The sequence below is a fragment of the Muntiacus reevesi genome, chromosome 20 (genome assembly GCF_963930625.1).
Source record: "Muntiacus reevesi chromosome 20, mMunRee1.1, whole genome shotgun sequence".
Classification (NCBI taxonomy): domain Eukaryota; kingdom Metazoa; phylum Chordata; class Mammalia; order Artiodactyla; family Cervidae; genus Muntiacus; species Muntiacus reevesi.
The window spans coordinates 5,035,682-5,063,159 of NC_089268.1; the positions used below are offsets into that span (position 1 = coordinate 5,035,682).

Sequence of the window (27,478 nt, forward strand, 5' to 3'; positions counted from 1 at the left end):
TCTCGTAATTTGAGTACCAAGTTCTTAAGCTCCTATAGCAAGCAGTTTCTCAGCGGGACTTCTCACAAGCAAATCAAAAACCTGACAAGTGGATTCAACACATTTTGTTTTTCACATTGGCACTTGAGAGACTGAACTATCGACCTTTTGTTTGTTCTCGTACTTCCGGTGGGAATGAGCAGCAGCAACAAAGCCTGTACTCCTCGTGTCTTTCATACTCATAGAGCATTCTGCTAGGAGCCCCACCCAGATTCCAATCCTAGGGTTATTCATCGCAAGGCACCAAAAGGATTTAAGAACTATTCAGCCAAAAGCACCAGGGAAACAGTGACCTTTATGCCTTAATCTTTTAATCTCCTGTATTTATTTTAAAAATGTATCCCGCATTTGCACTTGATTTACTATTAAAGATGTTTATTTTACTTACCACTGCATAAACAGTACCACTGTGCTATACATTCTCTATACATGCCTTAGGACATACAATCCCACGGATGTGGCCATCTGAGAGCTTTAGAAAACATACAACCACATTTTCAGTCCTACAGCCCCTGAGGACAGTCTCCGCTGGTACATTTGAGGTGGGGGTCTGGCTGTGGTGATTCTGGCTCCTGCTACATTTCACTGGCCAGGGCCAGTGTCACTTCATGTAATGTCACAACTACAGAGGGACAGACCAAACACTTGTTTCCACCATATATTTTTATATGCAAAGAGTCTAAACATCACTGAAATACCTAGATTTTTTCATTCACTTAATAAATTTGTGAGGCAATAACTGAAGTTCTAATGGTCCTTTCTCATTATTATCACAATTTCATTCATCATTTTTGCATTCCAAAATCTATCATATTTACCTAAATTTACGTTTGTCAACTTCTTATTTAATGTAAGAAGTATACTTATCCGGGTTTTCTGGAAGGAAAGTATTCCTTTTCTGCTTGTTGTAAGCATGAATCTTGAGCAGATCTTATTATGTGGAAGTTTCTCATAAAGCTTCCTAAATATCCACATAAATTCCACTATATGCACTGGAGTTGCCAAACATTTCTATAGGCTTATAGTAAAGGTTTGAAGGACTGTCCAGAGAGAAGAGTGGTCTTCACACTGCATGTGTTTATCTTAAGTTCAAAATTCTTTAACTTCCTGCTGAGCCTATTTCCTGTTATAAATATCAGGCTCTAGCTGCCTGTTAAACTGGCAATCTTAGTTCTTTTGTAAATATTACTAAGCAGTGTACCATTTCTAATGTTGAATACTTCAAATTAAACAACTACTACCCTACACTTACATAAATTTATTTATTAAATAAATTAATCTGAATTTAATGTCAAAGTATCCACACTTATATTTAACTACCAAGTGTAGAGACAGGGCTTCCCTCACAGCTCAATTGGTAAAGAATCCGCCTGCAGTGAAGGGTCTCCTTGACCCCAGTTCAAATCCTGGGTTGGAAAGATCCGCTGGAGAAGGCATAGGCTACCCACTCCAGTATTCTTGGGCTTCCTTTGTGGCTCAGCTGGTAAAGAATCCGCCTGCAATGTGGGAGACCTGGGTTTGATCGCTGGGTTGAGAGGATCCTCTGGAGATGGGAAAGGCTACCCAGTCCAGTGTTCTGGCCTACAGAATTCCATGGACTATACAGCCATGGGGTTGCAAAGAATCGGACACGACTGAGTGACTTTCACTCACTTAACCAAGCATAGCAACACACAAAAGATATGTATGTGTCAGTCCTTTCAATTTTGTACAACTCATTTTCCCTTAATTTGGTCTTTCATGAGCGCTTGGATGTGGAGACAGGGCACAGAGGAGTGGAGCGACAGGAGTGGACAGAGACAGTCATCACAGCCTCAGTGACAGGTACAGCTATTTGACAAAACATAGTTCAGGGCGTGCGCTTGAAGTCACTTAAACACGACTCCTCTCCCACCACGGCTGAACTTCGGTGCATGACGGACTCTGGGAAGGCATCCGTCGACCAGGAGGCTGACACCCAAGGCAGGAGGCGTCCGTCACGGAGCAGCTGAGCGGCCTGCCCTGCCCCTGTGGCCTGCTCCCGCACCGTGATCCCCCTGCATCTCCACCGCAGCCTGTGTTCTCAGTCCAGAGCGCCTCCACACCTCACTCAGCTTGTTCTGAAACAACAAAGCTCTGCACCACTGTTGGTTTCATTCAGTTCAGCTGAAATGCAGACTACTTTCTCTATTCATGAAGTAGTCCTACAGTTTTCCTTTAAAAATAAGTACAACTATCATATAGACTTTTGTTATTCTACTTAAAAATCTCTACACTTAAGCCCTTCTAAAAGGAGTGTCTTAAAATATTTGACCACTTTCAATAATGCTCAGACAAGCCATGTTTTGCCTCACCTTGTGATCATAAAATTTCTGATCACTATATTTAAAACAAATCAGAACAGGAAAAAAAAAATTTTCCCTTACTAGGACATAAAAACCAATAACCACCACTCATGAGAAGTCAATAGAGAACTATAACATCTTTGCTGTGATAAGGACATTTAAACAACACCGACTGTACTTTCCACCTCAGCACTCCACCATCAGATAAGATGCTTTTCAAAATAATTCACTATAAATTTGGAGACAAACTCAGTACAACTGAAGAAGTATGAAGGAAAATGAAATAAATGTATTTTGAAGTGTTTCAACCAACATAGCAGAATTCCCCAAACCCTCTTTTTTTTCTTCCTTTTATTTTTCTTTTTTTCCCAAAGTTAAGAATTATCAGAAGTAGTGACCTGGATGCCTGGTATCTTCTCATTTCTAAATTCATAGAAGTTTCTAATAATATACAATCCCCTTAAGAACACCAACCTAAGTCCATGAATTTAATTTATTAATACAAGCATAAAGTCATTCAAAGTTAATTTAGATAACCAGCAAACAAAAATTTCAAACAAAATTCCATTTTCCTAAGAAAGGTCAAATTTTTTCTTACTCCTTATTTCCTTTCAGGCTATGACCTTTTCTATGATTTTAAACTTAGAGACAGTAACTAGATTCTGTGGTAAAGAAGAGATGCTGGTCTGAAAATTTAAAGAATCCTTCCCTGCCTGCTTAGCTGGAAAAGGTTTTTAAAGAATCACGTGGCTATTAATAACAAGTGCCTATTGTTCTGAGGGTCCAAAACTATGAGCTGCGTTTAAGTGACAGACGCCCCCTGAAGGTGGCTAGGATGTGGATGCCAGGCCACCCTGACATACATATTGGGATAACCTGCACCTTAATTTACCCAAAGCACCAAGGAATGAAATCAGGAAGAGGTAAAGTGAGCATGGGGCTTCTCGGGTGGCTCAGTGGTAAAGAATCAGCCTGCCAACCAGAAGACATGGGTTTGATCCCTGGGTTGGGAAGATCCCCTGGAGAAGAAAACGGCAACCCACTCCAGTATTCTTCCCTGGGAAACACCATGGACAAGAGGAGCCTGGCAGGCTACAGTTCACACAGTCACAAGAGTCAAACGTAACTGAGCAAGCATGCAACAATGATAAAGTGAACGTGTATAAAGATCCATCTCCTAAAAGCAATCATTTTCACAGAGTATATTGTAAAACATCCTTTGACATCAGAACAGCTAGTTGAGACTTTAAAAGACCTTGACATACATGTGACCAACAGCTTTCCAATGACATTATTTCATACTTTCTGGCACCATCAGGTTGATAGTGTTTGATGGATAACCAGACAAGCAAAGGACAAGTCTGAGCAACAGCTATCCTTTATATCTGACATCTTCACGCTTTATTACATACCTTAGGAAAAGGAACGAAAACCTATAGAAAATGTTCCCAAAAAATCACACTACACACAGACAGGCTCAAAGCAGTATTCTCCTAAAGCAATCTATTCTTAAGTAAAAAACGCATTTGTGTTGCAGTTAGAGAGTCAAAACCAGTTACAAAACTGGTGTGAGGGAGAGCTTTGCATCTTACATTTCTAAGTTAAAGTTTACTTTTTCCAATAAAATATTCTGAACGAACAGCGACAAGATCCTCCAGACAAAGCACAGTTCACCAAATGCAAAGCTTGATTTTGTTCTGTTCTGCTATTTATGCCAGGCTTACATTTTCCCCTCAGTTTGATCATTTCAATCAAACATAAATGAGTATCAGGATGAGCTAACAAGCTGTCCTACCAAGATGCTTCCACGGTGTTGGCATATGAACTACCACAGAGCTGAAGAACTTAAAAGTCAACAATTGAAAAACACAAATATTTGTCTTAAATCTTCACTGAGGTTAATTTTTTAAGTGACAATAACATTATGTAAAACTACTTTTTTTCACTAAAGATACATCATCGTAAAAGCATGAGCAATGAAGGACTTAAGGCAACTGGACCTTTGCGATAGGAGACTACAGTTTTTCACCAACTTTCCAGCTGGAAGTCAAAGACAGAGCCTCTGTGCCAGCAGAGAACCAAGAAGCTAGTTACGGCAGGAGCCAGTCTGGAAGGCAGGTCAGAATTCAGCTTTGTCCATGATACGCCTGAACTGCCTGTTAGGTGTTGAGTGTTTTAACATAACCTCTACCTGGAAGACCACAGCAATCGATTTCTTGCAATCTTAGTGCTCTGTTTTATCATCAGCTACAATTAAGAGATGAAGTGTCACTTGCTATAGGACCACCAAGGCCTAAGATCCCTTAATACAACTGAAGCCTTGCAAGAAGCTCTGACGTGACCCAACAATTCTTAGGATGCTGAACCATCCTTTCTGTAGGAATGCACAGACAGGATGGCAGGTACCAGCCACATATAGTATTAAGTTCGTGAAATGTGGCCAGTTCATATTAAGATGTACAGCAAACTATCCACCAAATTTTTAAAAATTAAAAGAATGTAAAATATCTCATTAAAAATTATGTATACTGATAACATGCTGAATATTATATATATATATATATATATATATATAGGTTCAATAAAATATAGTAAAATTCATTTCAATCTTTTAAAACTTTTCTAGTATAGATTTCAGAAATTTTAAAATTACATAAGTCACATTTTATTTCCTCTGGACAGAGATTTTCTGAACCAAAGGTGAATATGACTTCCTTCTGGTACCAACACAAGTGGTAATAATATGCTATTTAAGTAATTTAAATCTAGGAGCATGAAGAAGAGAAACTGCAAATCACCAGAGTCACACACAAACATCAGAAACAGAAAATCATCCATCTTACATCTGTGGCTGCCAAAGCACGCTTCTAAAAAGTGCTATGCCCAACAGGAGATAAAGCAGAACTACACCCACCCCCCAAAAAGGTAAGAAGAAATGCATCTCTTTAATGAAAACAGCAGCAACTTTCCCAAATATTTATATATTCATAAAATTATATACAGAAAGTCTTTTCTCAAGCAAGAAGGTTATAGAAAAAATAGGTCCCTTATTACACTGAGAAATATTTTATTAAATGCAGTAAGAATTGATAAATTTATTTTCCAAGTTTTCAATTATATATTCAGTTCAGTTCAGTTGCTCAGTTGTGTCTGACTCTTTGCAACCCCATGAACTGCAGCAGTCCAGGCCTCCCTGTCCATCACCAACTCCCGGAGTTCACCCAAACCCATGTCCATTGAGTCGGTGATGCCATCCAACCATCTCATCCTCTGCCATCCCCTTCTCCTCCTACCTTCAATCCTTCCCAGCATCAGGGTCTTTTCAAATGAGTCAGCTCTTCGCATCAGGTGGCCAAAGTATTGGAGTTTCAGTTTCAACATCCCTCCTTCCAATGAACACCCAGGACTGATCTCTTTTAGGATGGACTGGTTGGATCTCCTTGCAGTCCAAGGGACTCTCAAGAGTCTTCTCCAACACCACAGTTCAAAAGCATCAATTTTTCAGCGTTCAGCTTTCTTTATAGTCCAACTCCCACATCCATACATGACCACTGGAAAAACCATAGCCTTGACATGTATTATATAGATGATTTCCCTCACCTCAAATACTTGCAATAACCAAGAACCTCAGGGATGAAAAAATAATCTAACTCATTTTAATTTGTGGATAATCTATTCTTTAGTTTCAAAGGTTTTAGATTTCTTTGACTATGATAGTCTTAAATTTCATTCATCTACCAAGATATGCAGATGAAACAACCCTTATGGCAGAAAGAGAAGAGAAAGTAAAGAGCCTTGAGCCTCTTGATGAAGGTGAAAGAGGAGAGGAAAAAGCTGGCTTAAAACTCGACATTCAAAAAACTAAGATCATGGCATCCAGTCCCATCATGTCATGGCAAACAGGTGGGGGAACAATGGAAACAGTGACAGACTTTATTTTCTTGGGCTCTAAAATCACTGCAGATGGTGACTGCAGCCATGAAATTAAAAGATGCTTGCTCCTTGATAACCCTATATGCAAAACAGAAAAAGAGACACAGATGTACAGAACAGACTTTTGGACTCTGTGGGAGAAGGCGAGGGTGGGATGTTTCGAGAGAACAGCATGTATATTATCTATAGGGAAACAGATCACCAGCCCAGGTGGGATGCATGAGACAAGTGCTCGGGCCTGGTGCACTGGGAAGACCCAGAGGAATCGGGTGGAGAGGGAGGTGGGAGGGGGGATCGGGATGGGGGACACATGTAACTCCATGGTTGATTCATGTCAATGTATGACAAAACCCACTGCAATGTTGTGAAGTAATTAGCCTCCAACTAATAAGAATTAATGAAAAAAAAAAAAAAAAGACGCTTGCTCCTTGGGAAAAAAGCTATGACCAACCTAGACAGTACAGTAAAAAGCAGAGACAACACTTTGCCAACAGGTCTGTGTAGTCAAAGGTATGGTTTTTCCAGTGGTCATGTATGGATGTGCGAGTTGGACTATAAAGAAAGCTGAGCACTGAAGAATTGATGCCTTTGAACTGCAGCACTGGAGAAGACTCTTGACAGTCCCTTGGACAGCAAGATCAAACAAGACAATCTTAAAGGAAATCAACCCTGAATATTCACTGGAAGAACTGATACTGAAGATGATGCTCCAATACTTTGGCTGAATACTGAATACTGAAGTGAAGAGCTGACTTATTGGAAAAGATCCTGATGCTGGGAAAGACTGAAGGCAGGAGGAGAAGGGGCAAGAGAAGATGAGATGGTTGGATGTCATTACCGACTCAATGGACATGAGTTTGAGCAAGCTCTGGAAGTTGGTGATGGACAGGGAGGCTTGGTGTGCTGCAATCCATGGGGTCGCAAAGAGTCAGATACGACTGAGCGAATGAACAACCACCACCATCAAGATGTAGGTTTTTCTTATTTTTCCTCCTTGGTATTTTACTAGTTCTTTCAATCTGAAGTCTTTGTTTTCTTAATTCTGAATAACTAACCATCATTAGTTCTTCAGATATTCTTCTCTCTGCCAATTTCTCTTCTCCCTCTGAAGTCCTACTCTCTGAATGTTGGCACCACTCTCTCTCTCCTTCATATTTCTTAGTTTATTTGCTATTTTCTCCCTGCTTTTCCTCTGCCTCCAGAATTCCTTAACATGACTTTCAAGTTCAATAATTTGCTTTTTACTTGTCTCCATCTTGTTTATCTGATTTATTAAGTTCTGTAACGCCAACTATTCTGTCATATCTAGTATTTCCATCTTTTTCTTTCTGACTTCTTGTTTCTTCTGAATGCTACTAAGTATTCTCCTTTATCACTGAGTATGTGCGTTATGTTTATTATACATTATTAATTTTTCTATTCTAATGACCCTACTTCATGAGGCATATATCATTCAGTTTATCTTTTATGTTTTCACTAGTAGTTGTACTCCTCATGTGTCTAATTATTTTAACCTATGCAGTCATATTCACAAAGGATATGAGCTAACGGATCTGGAAACCGGTGGAAAACGGCCCAAATTCAAGTCCTATCCTTCCCTGAGAATTTGAAAAGGAGGGGGGTGGTGGGATGAGCCACAGGGCACTCTTGAGCACTTACTTCTGCTGACTCGATGGTCTGGCCTTTGAGCTCTGAGCGCAGCAGCAATGGGAGAAGGTAGTCTCCACACAGTCCTCAGGCCCTGGGAAGAGGGAGTGCCCCGTCTTCTCCACTCCTCCCCCAGCAGGACTCCCGTGCTGTCCTAACAGGGCCTGCCTGCGTCAATTTCTGGAGCGGTCAAGCAGGTGATCATTACTTCAAGCCAAAGGAGAAAGGTCAAAAAGAAAACTTAAGAGGAAAAATCTTAAAACAATGTACCTTCTCCTGAATCTTCAGGCCTATATCTAAGACTGAACTACCTACACACACACCAACCCACAGCCTCACCAACCCACACAGCCTCACCACCCCTGGAGTTTCCAGAACTATTTTAGTTATTTTCTGAGATCCAGGCTTTCCTCTTACATCTGCAGTGTCTCCATGGTTAGTTCGGGAAAAGGAGCCAACAGCCCTCATCACCTCTCCATCCTGACAGAGTATCAAGTAACTTATTTAGCAAAGCAACAGGCTCCCTGTGCTACAGTTTAGGAAAATGGTAAAATACAGAAAAGAGCTTTGCGCAGTGGCAGTATCGTAAGCCAGTGAGGTTTATCCAAGGCGTGATTATTGCTAATTGAAAAATATATATATATAGAAAACAGGGTTATCTGTAAGGATAATTGATGACACTGAGTATAAATAAAGCAGGACATGCTCACTTAAAAATACAAATAAACCTCTAATACAATTGTCAGACTAATGCCAACAATTGAGAGTAATTCTTAAAACAGAGCCAGACTCTCTGACACAACCCCACCCCAAGATGCCTCTGGCACAACACAAGCATCACAGGGACGCCCGCAGCCCTGGCGCACCTGTGGGAGAGCAAGTCTCAGGCCAGAGCGTCTCCTTACAAGGACACACGCTCTCCCAGCCTGAGACGCTCACTCTTCTCTTGGGATCTCGCCCTGCTCGAGGTCTGGCGTGTACTTTTTCATTCTGCATAAACCTCTGAGAGTGGCAGCTGGCCAAGCCCACTGCCACAGCTGCCGCGGGCAGGGAGGGGATGGGTCCTCAGCCTACAGCACAGAGGAACGTCAAAAGACCACCCCCTGCAACCCTGCTAACCGGGCCCATCTACTGCTGAAGCTGACCCTGGCCTGCCTCTTCTCCCCAGGAGCGAATGCTGTTTCACCCCGGTTTGACAGTCGTGCCTTCTGCGGTGACCTCAGCACCTACAGGCCAGTGGGTTGCCCTCCTAGGTCACGCATGTGCTCCCCTCCCAAGGTAGGGGCTCCTCCTCTGTGATGCTGACACGTGGTACTTGCTTCAAGTAAATACACATTCTCAACATCATAGATTTTTCCATGAAAGTCCAGATGACTTGAACTGACATGTTACTTTTGAGTTAATCACAGTTTTTGCTTTAAAAGGCAGTCCTGAAACCTACTGCAGAAATCCTAGCATTTACTTGGAACCACTGCCCCTGCTCACACTACACTGAAGATGATGGCGATGGGGCCCTGGAGGAGGGGAAGAGACAGGGAAGGCTGCTGAGACGGTAATCCCACAAACGCTGAGCCACCAGATCCCAAACATCACTACCAGTAGCACCTCATCACTGGCCTCTGTCCTAGAGGTCCCAGCCTTGGGTCACACGCTAGGACTTTAACGTGTGGGAGGCTGAAGGGGGAATCAGGCAGGAGAAGCACAGTTGTGAACAATGCCCATCTTAACTTCAAGTTACCCAAGCCTGGATTCACATCCAGCTCTCATTAGCTTACGACCTTGGAGTAGGTATTTAATTCCTTAAGACTTAAACTTTGTCATCTGTAAAGTGACGGGACTACTTCCTATTTCACATGGCTACTATAAGAACTAAAAATAATAAATGAAGGAAACTTACAGACTTATAATATAGTATATACTTATAATATAATATAGTATGCTATATATAATACATTCAGCAAACATGCACTATGCAAAACAACAGGGTCCATGCTGAGAGCGGGTACTAGCTGCCGCTGGTACTAACGACTACTACAGCTACCACCTCACATTACTATTACTTCTATTATTTCAATCATACTGTCTGAGCTTCAGTCAGAATTAATACACTTACTCTTGAGGCAATTATGCTAAGAATACATTTACTGATTTCTCAAGTTATTTCAATTTCCAATGGATCAAATCTATTTCTTAAAAAAAATCCAAAAATCTATTATTGTATGATTTTAGTAAAATGCCACCTCCACAAAATATCTGCTTCTCATCTTACTTCTAAATACAGTGTTTACAGTATAAACTCAGCCCCAAGCATGATACATATTTCTACTACAATATTACCCCAAAAGTAGACAATTCTTTAAAAATAAATATATATACATTAATACAGACACCTTGAATCACATTAGGTTATATCTCTTTTATAGTAGTTTCCACCTTCTTGTCCATCTTTACTATATGAACATTTCAAAGAAGAGGGCAAACTTGAATACACTGATTCAAAACCAAATTGCATGCTTTTTCCAATTAAAATTTAACATTAAGCTGATTGGAAGACATTTTTTTTGTTGTCACTTCCTAGCAGAATTGTTAGAACTTCACTAGGGATCTTTTGTTTTTCTGATGCAACAGTGAATAAACATTCAATAGTTAAATAAATGTCACAAAGCAAACATTAAATGCCTTTGCCACTCAATGAACTGAGTCATTGGAAAAGACCTTGATACTGAGAAAGACTGAGGGCAGGAGAAGGGGATGACAGAGGATGAGATGGTTGGATGGCATCACCGACTCAATGGACATGCCTTTGAGCAAGCTGTGGGAGTTGGTGAGGGACAGGGAGGCCTGGCGTGCTGCGGTTCATGGGGTTGCAGAGTCAAACACAAATGAGCGACTGAACTGAACTGAAACAAGTTTTTCTGAAATGCTTTACTTTAGGGATATGAGTAAAACCCTTATGCTTCTAACTAGAAGGAATTATCTTCTGTGTGAGGGGAAGAGGAGATTATGGCTTCAGCAACTGTTATATGAATAACCAACCACAGAAATACCTGTTAAGTGTCTCTCAATTTTGAGGCACTTTCCCATGACACTCACCTCCCCTGGTGAAACACCACTGGTGTTTCGGTATGCTCCAAGACCTCATTTCTGACACGCAGGCGAGCCCTCAGTGAGCACCTGGACTGGCTGAGTTATGAAGATGACACCAGTGCTGGGCCAGGTGGCCGCATCAGGGACACTGGGCCACAGCAGGAATGTGTCCCCAGTGCGTCGTGTCCTTTGGAAGCCGAGTCAAGGCTCTGCTCAGGCCAGGTCTCGTAACACTCTTCTCCCCGAAGGAGAAGTCTGAGAACAGGAGGCTTCAGGAACCTGCCCTCCTGCTCCCTGCCCACCCCCACCCCCCACCTCACTCACCTCATGCCAATGCCCGCCTCTGCCATGCCAGGAATCAGCTAAATACAGGCCTGTTCTGCTTTTCCCTTAAATAACTCTCAAGTGACCCCTTCCTGTCTTCAAGACACCATCCTCCCCCTCGAGCCTGGTTTGCCTCTCTCGCCTCTCTGGCCACATCCCTCACCCTCCCTGAACCACAGCCCTCAGCAGCAGTCGGGGTCCCGGAGCTCCGCACCTCTGCCCTCTGGATTCCACATCCCACCCCGTCCATTCCTGTGAGCCTCCAGGGAACATCTCCCACTCATCGCAGTCAGAACCTCCCGCGCGTGGCACTTGTATGCTTTGCTGTTGCTCTCCCTCTCCTGGAGTCCAGGCTCCTTGATACAGACCAGGCCGTGTTCGTCTCTGCCCCCATAAATGCAGCAAAGAGTTTACACTCAATAAAAACTCTGTCAAATGAATGAACTAGCCTTGACATGTAAGGAAGATGCCCTACCTGTGGTAAGCACTCATTAAACACCTACCAAATAAATGAATAAGTAGATAATACTCTAGCTACTAATCATCTGTGGACCACTATGGACATTCCCACTTCCTATAACTTAAGAGTTCTCAAAATACAGATTAAGTTTTTCTTATCTTCTACTCTGCCTTGGAAACCTAAAACTCAAAGAACAATAAAATAATATATGTACTAGCCCTTTCCATCAAGCAATATCCACTCAAATCTGATGTTAAAGGTCACAAACATCAAACACTGAACTAATTCACAGGACCTGTCTCTGTCCACCTTCATTGTTGACTTCCTGAACATCTGTGCAAATACCATAATGCATCAGATTTTTGAACCTGTTATAAAAAGAGTTTGTACAATCATCCAAGAGAGAAACATGATTTTAATTTTCCATATTCTAAAGCTTTTAAATCTATAAAACTCAAAGTCAAAATATTGTTTGTGATCAAGCAGAATGAAGTAAATAAATTTTAATTATTAATAGCAACCAACAATCACAGGACTGAGTATTTGAAACAGCATGGGATACTACTAAATCAGTAAATAAAATGATACAAGGCCTAGTACTATTCAGAACTACTTAGTCACTTAAGCATCAAACTCAGGCCACTTCATTTATTTACCTTTTTTAAAACTACTTCCACATCACAATTAAATTTTCTTCTTGTGCCTTTGCTCCCTGTAGACCAATACTGGCTCACACTGCATTGCATGCTATGTAACATTTCAAAGAAAATAAATATCCCACTCCACAGCAAAGGTACTTCGCTGGATGAAACCCCAAGCCTCACTGACAGGTGATGTTGTTATCTCCAGCAGCTGAGAGCATCCCCAATCAAAAGCCAGACATGCAACACCACAAATGGAACATCTTCACTGTCCCCATTTCTTCTTGCAGTCTGCTCCTCCTCTTGCTTTCCAGGCCCACAGAATGTCAACATCTGCACTGATTTCACTGTCATTAGCAACACTGCCTTTTCCCAGCAATCCTGTCCTCTACACAGCATCACCAGGATATTCTAGCTTCTGGTCTAACAGTCATCAAATTTGGTTTGGGTGGGGTTTTTCTAAGCTTTAGATCATATGTGATAACTGTGATAAGTTTTCATGTTTGCCATAATATTTTTACTAAATATAATTTCTAAGGTAGTTCACAAGACAAAGGTAGATACACGTATGTCCCTTTTAAAACCGGCCCAGAGAGAGGATTATAAGACATACTGTTTATGCTGCTGGCATTTCTCTTTGCTGCTGCTGCTGTTTAAACTTTCTAATGAAAGACCGTGTTATGCTCATATCCTAAGGCTTTAATCAAAGCCATGGTTTACAAAATAAGTAATCTGGAATCATCCAAAATATCCTATAAAAGAAAATCTACTTTCCTAACAGGATCGCGGAGGCCTCTAACACTGGTGCTCGGTCTCCCTGCTCACATCCTGTTCCTTCCTCCGGGGTCCAGGGGTGAGGGGTTTAGTCCCCTGGGTACGGACAACACCTCCTCCATCCCTGACGCTCTCCCTCGGCTGCCCTCTCGCCTGGCTTCTTCCTTTCTAGCACCCTTGCTTTGCAGCATTGAGATGATCTGCTCTCACCTGCATCTTACATCATTCATGGTTCTACTGGTTCCTCTATTCTCTTCATATATGCATGCTTATTTCAGTGTTAAAAAAAAAAAAAAAAATCCCCAAACTTCCTGCAACACGTACATGTAAATCTCTCCAGCTCAGGCATCTGCACATCCCACTGGACTGCAGGGGCCCCTACACCCTTCCTCCAGCTGCATCTTCCTCCATCTTCTGTGGGACAGGACCCTGCTGGCCACCAATATCTACTAAATTGGTCCCTCCAAGGTTTCTTTTGCTTACTATTGCCCATCTCCAAGCAAAAGGTGAAGTCTCATCTCTCTATATTCCATCTTCAAATAGTTCGAGCCCAAACCTTTCTCTAAGCTGCAGACTCAGATTTACAACTTCCTTCTGGACACCTCCACCCAAAGACTCCAGATGCACTTAAAATTTGAAACCAAATTAGTCACTGTCTCAAAACCAAAAAGAAAATTCTGAATTTACTTTTGTCAAAGGTACCCCAAACTTTCATCACCTAACACCAATACCCAAGTTTTCATTACACTTTTTCTCTCCATGGTCTTCACGGTCTATGTAAACACAGATATCCCCACCACCCCCCTCTGCTAGACTGAATCTATGATGACAACTCTCAGCCCACAAGTTCTCTCCACATGGATCACCTGCCTGACTCGCTCCTTCCACCCTATCGGCAGCTAAGGAAACTCTACTCATGCCTCAAGGCTCATGCAAGAAGAGACCTTCTGAACGCCTGTCCTGCCTCCCTCAACCAGGTATTAACTCCCCTTCCAATGAATGCCACCAATGACTATTTCTAGAATGGAAATCCACATTCAGCCTGATAATACAGTCCTTGGCTTTGCTTTTTGTCATGCTACATGGCCTCCATATTCATGGCTACATCACTCATCTTTTTATCTTGTCTAGCATCTAGCTGCTGATCCTGCAGATGGATGACAATACACATTGGCTGGATTTCCAACAGACAAAGTGTTCTTCAAATCTTAAACACACATGCACACACACACACTTAAATACGTTGCCAGGTCTCTACCTACAACTTCTGTAGTCATCTAAGCACCATTATGAGGACTGTGGTGCCCTCGAATGTCACATTAAATGCCACATGCATATGGAATATTCTATCTAGCTGTGACAGAAAAGATAATTTCAAAAAAAAGTTCCTTTCCCTGCATGATACTAATAAGAACATTTTAAATTATGCTTAATCTAATGCTTAAGATTTCTATCTTTTAGAAATCTCCAAAGAAGAGCTGCAAATTATCTCCTACTCAGACAGGCAAAATCATTAGTTTTCTCATACTCAAGATAAGACCTGAGAAACAAGATGAATTATGAAAAGGGTATGAATAAAAGCAGTCAATGTCTATAACTTTCCAATTCCTATTCTTCTTCAAAGAATTATTTTAAGTATTGATTTTTTTGAGCAGTTCACAAATACATCAATTAAGTAACTATGGTCAATCAAGCAATTTCAAATGTGTTTTATACACACACACACATATGTAAGTGAGTAATACTCACTCAGCAATACCCAATACTGCGATCCCAAGAACTGTAGCCTACCAGGCTCCTCTGTCCATGGAATTCTCCAGGCAAGTGTGTTGCCATTTTCCTTCTTTTATATATATATATATATATATATATATATTCAAGAAAATTAGAGATACCAAAGGAACATTTCATGCAAAGATGGGCTCAATAAAGGACAGAAATGGTATGAACCTAACAGAAGCAGAAGATATTAAGAAGAGGTGGCAAGAATACACAGAACTATACAAAAAAGATCTTCATGACCCAGATAATCACGATGGTATGATCACCCACCTAGAGCCAGACATCCTGGAATGCAAAGTCAAGTGGGCCTGAAGAAGAATCACTACGAACAAAGCTAGTAGAGGTGATGGAATTACAGTTAAGCTATTTCAAATCCTAAAAGATGATGTTGCTAAAGCACTCCACTCAATATGCCAGCAAATTTGGAAAACTCAATAGTGGCCACAGGACTGGAAAGGTCAGTTTTCATTTCATATCTCAAAAAAAGGCAATGCCCAAAATGTCCAAACTACTGCACAACTGCACTCATCTCACACTTATCAAAACAATGCTCACAATTCTCCAAGCCAGGCTTCAACAGTACGTGAAACATGAACTTCCAGATGTTCAAGCTGGATTTAGAAAAGACAGAGGAACCAGAGATGAAATTGCCAACATCTGTTGGATCACAGAAAAAGCAAGAGAGTTCCAGAAAAACATCTATTTCTGCTTTATTGACTATGCCAAAGCCTTTGACTGTGTGGATCACAACAAACTGGAAAATTCTGAAAAAAGAGATGGGAATACCAGACCACTTGACCTGCCTCTTGAGAAATCTGTATGCAGGTCAGGAAGCAACAGTTAGAACTGGACATGGAACAACAGACTGGTTCCAAACTGGGAAAGAGTACATCAAGGCTGTATATTGTCACCCTGCTTATTTAACTTATATGCAGAGTACATCATGAGAAATGCTGGGCTGAATGAAGCACAAGCTGGAATCAAGATTGCCAGGAGAAATATCAATAACCTCAGATATGCAAATGACATCAGCCTTATGGCAGAAAGCGAAGAAGAACTAAAGAGCCTCTTGATGAAAGTGAAAGAGGAAAGTGAAAAAGTTGGTTAAATCTCAACATTCAGAAAACTAAGATCATGGCATCTGGTCTCATCACTTCATAGCAAATAGAAGGGGAAACAGTGGAAACAGTGACAGACTTTATTTTGGGGGCTCCAAAATCACTGCAGATGGTGACTGCAGCCATGAAATTAAAAGACACTTGCTCCGTGGAAGAATAGTTATGATCAACCTAGACAGCGTATTAAAAAGCAGAGACAATATTTTGCCAACAAAGGTCTGTCTAGTCAAAGCTATGGTTTTTCCAGTACTCATGTATGGACGTGAGAGTTGGACTATAAAGAAAGCTGAGCACTGAAGAATTGATGCTTTTGAACTGTGGTGTTGGAGAAGACTCTTGAGAGTCCCTTGGACTGTAAGGAGATCCAAGCAGTCCAACCTAAAGGAAATCAGTCCTGAATATTCATCGGAAGGACTGATGCTGAAGCTGAAACTCCAATACTTTGGCCACCTGATGCAAAGAACTGACTCATTTGAAAAGACCCCTGATGATGGGAAAGATTGAAGGTGGGAGGAGAAGGGGACAACAGAGGATGAGATGGTTGTATGGTATCACCGACTCAATGGACATGAGTTTGAGTAAACTCCAGGAGTTGGTTTTGGACAGGGAGGCCTGGCATGCTGCAGTCCATGGGGCTGCAAAGAGTCGGACATGACTGAGCAACTGAACTGAACTGATACATATATACATATATATGTATATATTTATCTGTGTATATATACACACTCATACATGTATTAGAAAGATGACCATTTAATGCTCAGAATTAGAAACTAACCCTCAAATAAATCATATGATCTATTCTTTCCCATTCCTTCCAGTTTTATTGAGACATAGTTGACATACAGCACTGTACAACTTTAGAGTATGCAGCATAATGATTTGACTTACAGACATCATGAAATGATGACCGCAGTAAGTTTAGTGAACATCCATCATCTCACACAGAAACAAAAATAAAACAAAAAACATGTTTTTCTTATAGTGGGAACTCAGGATTTACTCTCTAAACAACTTTCATATATAAGGTACAGCAGTGTTACTTATATTTATCATATGGTATATTATATTCCTAGTTGTTATTTATCTTACAGCTGGAAGTTCATACCTCTTAACCACCTTATTTAATGCCCCCTTCTCCCTACCTCCTGCATCTGATAACCACAAATCTCATCTCCTTTTCCTATGAGTGAGTTTGTTTATTTGAAGTATAATTGGCCTACAACACTAGTTCCTGTTACACAATATAGTTACAGGTATATCTATATATTATAAAATGAATGCTCTATTCTTAATGCATGCACTTTCTTCCCATTTTCAGCCTAGCTGCTGAAATTTAGATAACATGTTTTAACCTAGAATACCAGTTTTACTGTCTCTTCCCTCTCCAGGAGAGTCCATAATAGAACCACAAAACAGTGACACCATATCACAGCTGAGAGCTCCCAAAGGAACGGTCAGACAGTATTGCTAACTAACCTTCAAACTCAGGTCTGTCCAACCTCAGGGCAGATACAAATTTCAACACCCCCCTCCACATACACACACCAAAGTTAAGAAAAGATACATTCTCACAATAGAAAAATCAAATATTAGTGGAGTCATGTTAATCTGTTTTTTTGTATATCAAGAAATATACAAATATATACCCCTTATTTGCTCAATTTGTTACAACAAACATACAGTATTTCATAATTTAAGAAAAAGAATTTAACAGGAAAGTTACAATACAAAGCAGTATGATGGTGGTGGGGAACACATATAAGTATGTGTGACCTCTGGCAAGTTGCTTAGCCTCTCTGAGCCTCAATTCTTTTTTTGTTGCTGTTTATTTTTTAATTTCAGGATAACTGCTTTATAAGGTTGTGCTGTCTTCTGCCATACGTCTTCTGCCATACAACAATGTGAATCAGTCATAATTTTATATATACATATATATGTGTGTATATGTATATATGTGTGTGTGTGTGTGTGTGTGTGTGTGTATATATATCCTCCCTCTGAGTCTCAGTTCTTAATCTGTAAAGTTAGAAAGCCCTACACCTCATAGACTGTGATTATATTAAAATATGCAGATTATCTGGCTTACAATAAACACCAGCACCAACCATTATTGTCATTTTACAGTTGGTTATTATTTATATAATCAGTTCACACACTATCTATTTATTATGGCCATGCATGACAAATACTATGCTATTTATTATAAAATGTAAATAGCTTCCAGCTTCAGTGGGGTGTATGATACTTATAAAAATATTGCTTATAACACATATACACACTAACTACTGTTTTATGCTGACCTCTTCCACAGAAGCTATTATCTGTCTCTAAACAAATACATCTATCTTCAGTTGAGCTTCCAATCCCCTCTCGCCACTCACTTGCACTATGATACCTTCCTATTATTCCACCCTTAAAAGCTGACAGATACAGATAGTTGCTTAACTAAGTATCTATGGCAATTACTGCTACCATTAGTAGAATGTAGTATAAAAAAACTCTTTACAAGTTTTTTAAACAAATGCTATACAAATGGAAAGCATTTTAGTTTCCTCTCAAAAGTGGAAGAAAGGCTATTTTCTATGGATGTCAAGTCCTAAAGAACATTTTTGATATCTGATGCTGTTAATTTTATAGATGTCCTTATACTACTTTTAAACAAACATATAGGGTCCAAAGTATAAGCACTACTATTTGTAACAGCTAACATCATCATCTTCAAAAATCAGGAATTAAATTTCACAAAATTCTTAAAATACAACTCATTCACAAAGTTAGTAATAAGATCTTTACCCAGTTTCTCATAAATTATAAAGTTTTAAATCATACATTATTTAAACTATATGATATTTAAATCAGTGAATGAAGATGGCATACAGAATTTTTAGCAAAGAGCAGTGTATGTACACAGCTGTGCATTCATCTTCCACAGCTGATGACACCACATTACAAATACAGTGACGGTGGTGTGGTAAATATTTTATATATTACATAACAGTAACAAACAGGAAAGGATGACATGCAGCTAGTACATCTAACTGAAGCAAATGAATGCACCTTAAAGCATCCTAAAGAGATTTTCTCTTGTGGACTGCAGTTCATTCAAGTGCTACGACTGGTATTTATGCAACGCTTATCAGAATATGCAGAAGCTATGAGGTCTCTCATCCATTAAACTTTCCTTTAGCCTGAATTCCAGCAGAACTAAACAGGACATTATCATTGTGCAATTTTAATGACTGAGTGTACCATTTCTGAATAACACGATACTCTGTTTTTAGATCCATTATGACCCATGACCTTCAAGATTCTAATATTTTAATATTTTTAGTTTTAAACTGAAAAAGATTCCAAAACAACTCAGCCTCATATTCTAATATTTAAATTCGGGGGGGGGGGGGGGCGCAGGTGCGGGACGGATAAAGTTGTTGAAGACAGCTCCCACCCAGGACCCAAAGCACTGGTAGGGATAGGCAAGGCCAAGAGGCCAGAACTCGCAGCCAACAACACACACAGGGACACAGTGCTTCCCTTCCTCTGAACGGGACTTACTGCACAGGTCACCACACCATGCCTTCCTTGTGTCTCCATGTGTACGTGGTACAAACCCAGCCCAGGCCTGCGTACTCAGTAAACGCTGGGTGGATGCCTCACTCCGTTTCAGCCGGGTGAGCACGCAGGTGGGCATCCTCACGGGAGTGACTGGAGATCCAGCCCAGCTGCAATGTCAGGACAAGGCTGGAACCAGGGACAGGGTGGGGGCGGAAGTCAGAACCCCGGCCCCAGGCTGCCATGTCCCCACAGTCACTCAGAAACAGCTCAGGCGCGTTCTGGGATGTCACCGGGCAACGAGAACGGACCTAGCGCGAGCACTGCTGCACAAGAGAGCCCAGCACAAATCCCACACGCGGCATGACTGTTCACACCAGCACTCAGAGCTGGTGCGGTGAGCAGCAAGGAGACGGGACGGAGCAACAGAAAAGCTCTAAGACTGACCAAGCTGATGGTCGCAAAGCTTTATGATCTATCAAAAATCAACAATTTTTACACCTCATATGAGTGAGCCATGTAGTATGTGAAGTATATCTCAGAAAGAGTGTTAGGGAAAAAAACAGAACACAGTAACCACACAGCATTCAGGCCAATAAGGGAACCGTCATAACCACCCTCCACGGCCCTTCTGGAGGACCTTCCCCCCTCTACGAGTCCAGAGCGAGCCTGCATCCCCAGAGCCTCGTCCAGCAGGTGGGAAGAGAGGAGCAGAAGGCGCCTGCGGCTCGGGGCGCACTGGGGGTGCAGAGCGAGAAGGAGAAGCTTGTCTCTCCCCTGCCCCCCACCTTCCTCCTGCCTACAAACCAAGGACAGAACGGATGGAACAGCGTGCGCTCCCCCTCAAGTCAGTGTGAGGCTCAACAGCGGGTGCGCGGAGGGTGCAAGCAGGGCTTCTGACCACCTGCCACCACCGCTGCCTGACACTGAGAGTATCCTCCCCTCAGAACCGCCTGCAGCATCACAGCGGGCCACCGGACACCACTGAGTTATCACCACACACGGCCAAACAAGAGACGCCACAGCGGTCACAAACACTAACCCCGTTTTCAAATTCAAGATGAATCTGTACTTACTACATCTTTCTTTCTTATAAAAAGGGTGGATAATACTTATAAGTTCCTCAGGTATGTGAAATCTAAACAAAATGAAGTTTAATTAGTAATTTGCAAAAAAAAAAGGTGTACAGAAAAACACTGTAAATCCTTATTTTAAAGCTTTTCTAGATCAAAATGTAATCTTAAATATTCACAGAGGGAAAAACCAGCAAAGCCTCACTGAGAAGAAACAGGTCCTTGACAGAGTAGAAACCAGGTGAATTTAGCAAAGAAATTTTGAATTAGACATTCTTCATATGGGGAAAAAAGGGCGAAGTTACAAAAAATTAAGGGAGTGGCCAGAGAAAGGCCTGTCTCTGAAAAGAATCTGACCATCACAGTGGCACAAGAGGAAAGAACACAGCCAGATTCTGTTCATTTGCTCTGCTTGATTATACTTCATACTTCCATGAAGCCAAAACAAAGGAAAGAGAAAAACTAACTTTTCAAGTGAAAAGTCACCAAATAGGCCTGAACAGAAATGTGTTTTCATTCTGGGGTACACATTAGATTCAACAAGGAGCCTTTTAAAAAATGAACAACAGAGGAACAGATAAAGAAGATATATACAAAGTAAGCCAGAAAGATAAAGATCATTACAGCATACTAACACATACATATGGAATTTAGAAAGATGGTAATGATAATCCTATATGCAAAACAGAAAAAGAGACACAGATGTACAGAACAGACTTTTGGACTCTGTGGGAGAAGGCAAGGGTGGGATGTTTCGAGAGAACAGCATGTATAATATATATGGTGAAACAGATCACCGGCCCAGGTGGGATGCATGAGACAGGTGCTCGAGCCAGGTGCACTGGGAGGACCCAGGGGAATCGGGATGGGGAATACATGTAACTCCATGGCTGATTCATGTCAATGTATGACAAAACTCACTGCAATGTTGTGAAGTAATTAGCCTCCAACTAATAAAAATAATTGAAAAAAAAAAAGAAGATATATACAGTGGAATATTACTCAGGCATAAAAAAGCACAAAACCGTGCCATCTGCAGATATGTGGAAGGACCTAGAGACGGTCATACATAGTGAGGTAAGTCAGAAAGAGAGAAACAAATACTGTATATTAGCACATTTATATGGAATAGAAAATTGGTACAGATGAACCTATTTGCAAAGCAGAAACAGACACAGAGATGGAGAGAACGAACATATGAATACCCAGTGGGTGTGGAGGAGGTAGTATGAACTGGGAGACCGTGATTGACATATATACATTATTGACACCGTGTATAAAAGAGAACTCCATCACCAGTGAGAACCTACCACAGCACAGGGAACTCTGTCAAGGCTCTGTGGTGACCTGTGGGAAAGAATTCCAAAGAAGAGGGGCCATGTGTATACATATTGCTGATTCACTCTGCCGTACAGTACAAACTAACGCAATAGCATAAAGCAACTATATTCCAACAAAAACCATTTTTGAAAAGTCCCGGCCTGGTAGCTAGAGCTCTGGGCGGGGAGGGCGGGTTTTGGTAAAGCCCCAGGTGAACCTGATGCTCAGCTGGGTGAGGACCGCCGAGCTCTGCCTCGTGCACCACAGCTATAGCCTGCATGGTGCTCGCAGGGCGGCAGCTGCTGGTGGGCAAACACATGTGACTGATGCTCTGCAGTTTCCCATCCTCCCTGAGGTGCGGGCTGCCCCTCATCACCAGAGCAGCCTCTCCTCCAGGTACCTCATCACCCTACAACGCCAATCAGCTTCCCAGATGCACATTTAAGGCCGAGAAGTCCTTACTGTGCCAAGCACCCCTGATGAGATTCTAAAAGACAGGATTCACTACTTAGCATAAGACCTAATGTAAGTAATTCTTCAAAAGGAGAATTTAGGCTTACTGAAGCAGAAAAGCAAAAGCCTTTAATACGAAACTGTAATTATGATTTCAGGTTTGTGGGCTTCACTGCCTGCAAGACACAGGAATTCAATGAAGAGTGGCTTTCTGCATGTAACTGCCTTTCCTAGAGAAAACCAATTTGATCCAAAAAAGACTAGAATGGAATACAGATAATTATACACACTTACAACTGTTTTCTGCTCTCCAAAGCAAACTTTCAAAAGTATGCTTTTATTTTAAGCAAAATATTTTTCCCTTTTTAATATAATAAAATAGTAAGGTCAAATTTTCACATTTGCCTCTGATTAAATTTAACTAGCTATCCTCAGACTTGAACATTACAAGATTTCATATTGATTAAATTCCTCTATTCCCCCCAACAGAATGATGAATTGTTCCAACAAAAAAATTCAAATCAAGGATTTGAAAGGCATCAATTTATGGATGTGACAAGCAGAGCACCAGGCAGAAACCGACTAAACGCCAGCGCATTGGTGACTCCGCTCCACACTTAACTCCCACTCGGTAGGGCAGACCTTGATCACTGTCTTCTCGGGAAAAAGTCACACTTACAGCTCCAGGTATATCCTTCAAGTCTCTGCCTTCATCCTCCTCAGCTATCTATCCTCTCCATCCATCAGAGTCACCTAACTGATGGCTGACTCTAGAATTAACTCCAGCCACAGGTAGGCCTTTTTGATAAGTTTGAAGTATTACCTGGCCAACAGCGACAATTCTCCAGAAAAACAGCACATCGCGAATGAGTGTTCTGAATAAACATTACCAAAGTCTGCTTTATAATAACTTGCATCTTTTCAAATGTTTGGCTTAAGTTTTACTTTCTCTCATATCTTGAACAAAATGCATAAAATTCAACTTTTCATGTGTGTAGTAGACATTGTCATCACACAAAGCTCTCTTACTGAAGTGTTACACTTAATTTGTTTCAAGAAAAAGAAGGTACTTTGAAGATTCACCTGATTTGTGTAACTTTACAATGTGGGAAGATGTGCACCACCGTTTCTGCAGCCTCCTCAGGAGCTGCGTAGCCCAGCAGTGCCTGCTGCACCCCACCCCTGCAGGACGGACTGAGCAGCACAGGCAGGGCCCCACGTGCGGGCGACACTGGATGGGGGCCGAACCCTCCACCCCGCCCGCCTCCCCTCTCTGCTAACCCTTCATTTTCTCACCTCCCCTACTCTGTGCTTCCTCCTCTCCTCTAACTTTGCTATTAAAAGCAATGTTTCTGCCTGACTGTGAACCAGTCTACCACCCTTCTTTCTCTCACTACCGACTTTCCTCTAGACTCTGACAACCTCCTCCTCCCGTTCCTCAGGTCGCCTCTCCTGCCCCCCAGCCTGTCCGCCTTTCTGCCCCGTCACCCCCACGGCCCCCTCTCCTGCTCTCCGCCTGCCTGCCTCAGCTTGTCCCTCCACTGTCCCCTCGGGGCCTGTCCTGGTGTTAGTCCCAGGAGCTCACACCTCATGGGACCATCCAAGTACCTTTCCTGAACCAGGGACTCCCTGGAGAAAGGTAAGATCTAAAATTGCAAGGAACTAGAAAAATTTATAGACTCTGGGTTTTGTTTTGTTTTTGCTTTTGTTTCTAAAAAGGCGAATATATCACACTATAAAACTAACAACAACCTCAGATGTGCAGATGATACCACCATAATGATAGAAAGTGAAGACGAACTAAAGAGCCTATTGATGAAGGTAAAAGAGGAGAGTGAAAAGCTGGCTTAAAGTTCAACGTTCAAAAAACTAAGATCATGGCATCCAATCCCTTCACTTCATGGCAAATAGAGGAGAAAACAATGCAAACAGTGACTTTATTTTCTTGGGCTCCAAAATCACTGTGGACAGTGACTGCAGCCATGAAATTAAAAGATACTTCCTCCTTGAAAGAAAAGCTATGACAAACCTAGACAGCATATTAAAAATCAGAGACATCACTTTGCCAACAAAGGTCCATAGAGTCAAACCTATGGTTTTTCCAGTAGGCATGTACGGTTTTGAAAGTTGGACCAAAAAGAAGGCTGAGCATCGAAGAATTGATACTTTCAAACTGTGGTGCTAGAGAAAGACTCTTGAGAATCCCTTGAAGAGCAAGGAAACCAAACCAGTCCATCCAAAAGGAAATCAACCCTAAATATTCATTGAAAGGACTAATGCTAAAGCTGAAGCTCCAATACTTTGGCCACCTGATACAAGGAGCTGACTTATTGGAAAAGACCCTGATGCTGAGAAAGACTAACGGCAGGAGAAGGGGACAACAGAGGATGAGATGGTTGGATGGCATCACCGACTCAACAGACCTAAGTTTGAGCAAGTTCTGGGAGATGGTGAAGGACAGAGAAGCCTAGTGTGCTGCAGTCCACGGGGTCACAAAGAATTGGTCATGACTTAGGAACTGAACAACAATAATAATAAAACTGTCACAGTGAACCAACTTGATTATTATTGCAATTTCCACTGATACTTTTACAAAAATTGAGTAGAGAGAATTAGGTTCAACCTTACAGAATTAAGTAGGTGGTATGAAAAGTGAAAGTGAAAGTGAAGTCACTGAGTCGTTTCTAACTCTTTGCAATCCCATGGACAGAGGAGCCTGGTAGGCCAGGTGCCTTCATTCATGGAATTTTCCAGGCAAGAGTACTGGAGTGGGTTGCCATTTCCTTCTCCAGGAGATCTTCCCAACCCAGGGATTGAACCCAGGTCTCCTGAATTGTAGGCAGATGCTTTACCATCTGAGCCACCAGGGCAGTAGAAGGTATATTCATCTCTATATCTCCACCCTGGAAGCTATGGCCAGGACTTGTTCTCGGAAATTGCGATGAGGAGGAAGAGTCAGTGGGGAGGAATACATGAAGTGCCAACACCAATGAGAAGGTTTGGTCTCAGTGAAAACCTAGAATCCAGGCACTATTTGACCATAAAAGCAAATCTACAAGAAAACAGGCTGCAAGTAAGGCTAACTGTAACTAAAATCTAGTAAGATTTTTGAAAGACAATGGACATTAATTCCACCAAACTAGAATTAATACCTGCTAACAGGGAGGCTTACTCCTTGGAAGGAAAGTTATGTCCAACCTAGACAGCATATTAAAAAGCAGAGACATTACATTGCCAACAAAGGTCTGTCTAGTCAAGGCTATGTTTTTTCCAGTGGTCATGTATGTATGTGAGAGCTGGATTGTGAAGAAAGCTGAGCACCGAAAAATTGATGCTTTGCAACTGTGGCGTTGGAGAAGACTCTTGAGAGTCCCTTGGACCACAAGGAGATTCAACCAGTCCATCCTAAAGGAGCTCAGCCCTGGGTGTTCATTGGAAGGACTGATGTTGAAGCTGAAACTCCAATACTTTGGGCACCTCATGCGAAGAGTTGACTCATTGGAAAAGACCCTGATGCTCGGAGGGATTGGGGTCAGGAGGAGAAGCGGACGACAGAGGATGAGATGGCTGGATGGCATCATCGACTCAGTGGACATGAGTTTGAGTAAACTCCAGGAGTTGGTGATGGACAGGAGGCCTGGCATGCTGCAATTCATGGGGTTGCAAAGAGTCAGACACAACTGAGTGACTGAACTGGAATCAGTCGTGTCCGACTCTTTGCGACCCCATGAATTGCAGCATGCCAGGCCTCCTGTCCATCACCAACTCCCCAGTCCACCCAAACCCATGTCCATTGAGTCAGTGATGCCACCCAACCATCTCATCCTCTGTCGTCCCCTTCTCCTCCTGACTTCAACCTTTCCCAGCATCAGGTCTCTTTCCATTGAGTCGACTCTGCATCAGGTTGCCAAAGTACTGGAGCTTCATCTTCATCAGTCCTTCCAATGAATATTCAGGACTGATTTCCCTGTGATGGAATTTAAGTGAAGAGGCACCCAGCTCTCAGAATACAGCACCAGAGAGAAAAGAGTCTTCTCCAACACCACTGTTAGAAAGCATCAATTCTTCAGCACTCAGCTCAGCTCAAGGGGGCTACATACAATTATTTAATAAGTATATTTTCCAGTATAAATTCTCAATGTCATTTAAACATTAAAGAAGAGTCCTAGGATTCCAGGTTTCCAAAGTCATCCTAAAATATGTTGACATATTTACTCTCTACACATTATTCTACCAAAGCAGCAACTCTCTAGTCTTAAGTTTTGCTAGAAATTACCTGAACAATCAGAATAGAATTCTTCCCCCATATTCTACTTACAGCAATTAGCCCACTAAAAACTTAAGCCAACTAACTTGTGATGGAATTTAAGTGAAGAGGCACCCAGCTCTCAGAATACAGCACCAGAGAGAAAAGAAGACAGCCAGGATGAGAGGGTTACATCCAGTGAAGAAATAGAAGCGTTTCCAAATATTTGTAAGATGTGGCTGAAACGATTAGGGGAAAATGGAAAGCACTTCTGATAAAATGCCACAAGACTCAAATTAAAATCCACCTACATTACTGTTATAGGAAGCAGAACTTATTGAACACTATTTGTCCAACAGATAATCTGTGTTTCTAAAGGTGAACTTCAGTTAAAATGGAAGGTCAGGGTAACTCAACCTACTGTATTTTTAGCTTTTAATGCACCAGAAATTGACCGATAAAAGTTCTCAATGGGAAATTTTACAAAAGAGCAAAATTTAAAAGGATGAGAATGCAGAAAAAAATTATGTTCAAATGTAGGCAGAGAAAGTTTATAACAATAAACAAAAACTCTGAAAGCTAGAGTCTTTTTAAGATTTAGATACTTTGCTAGGTTCCTAGTAAAAGTATGTATCTATTAATAAATTAGTACTATTTTAAAACAAATTAATATATAAGTACAAATTAGTATGTTTTAAACATATA

The 27,478-nt window shown here is 41.4% G+C and overlaps 1 protein-coding gene and 1 non-coding gene across 3 annotated transcripts in view; one reads left to right on the forward strand and one right to left on the reverse strand.

Moving 5' to 3' along the window:
* PRIM2 (DNA primase subunit 2) overlaps positions 1-27,478 on the reverse strand; it is a 304,475-nt gene that overhangs the window by 138,100 nt on the left and 138,897 nt on the right. The gene's annotated exons all lie outside the window — the stretch shown is intronic.
* On the forward strand, positions 8,507-8,652 carry LOC136151956 (U4 spliceosomal RNA). Its single transcript, XR_010660119.1, has one exon. It is a non-coding gene; the product is annotated as a U4 spliceosomal RNA (small nuclear RNA).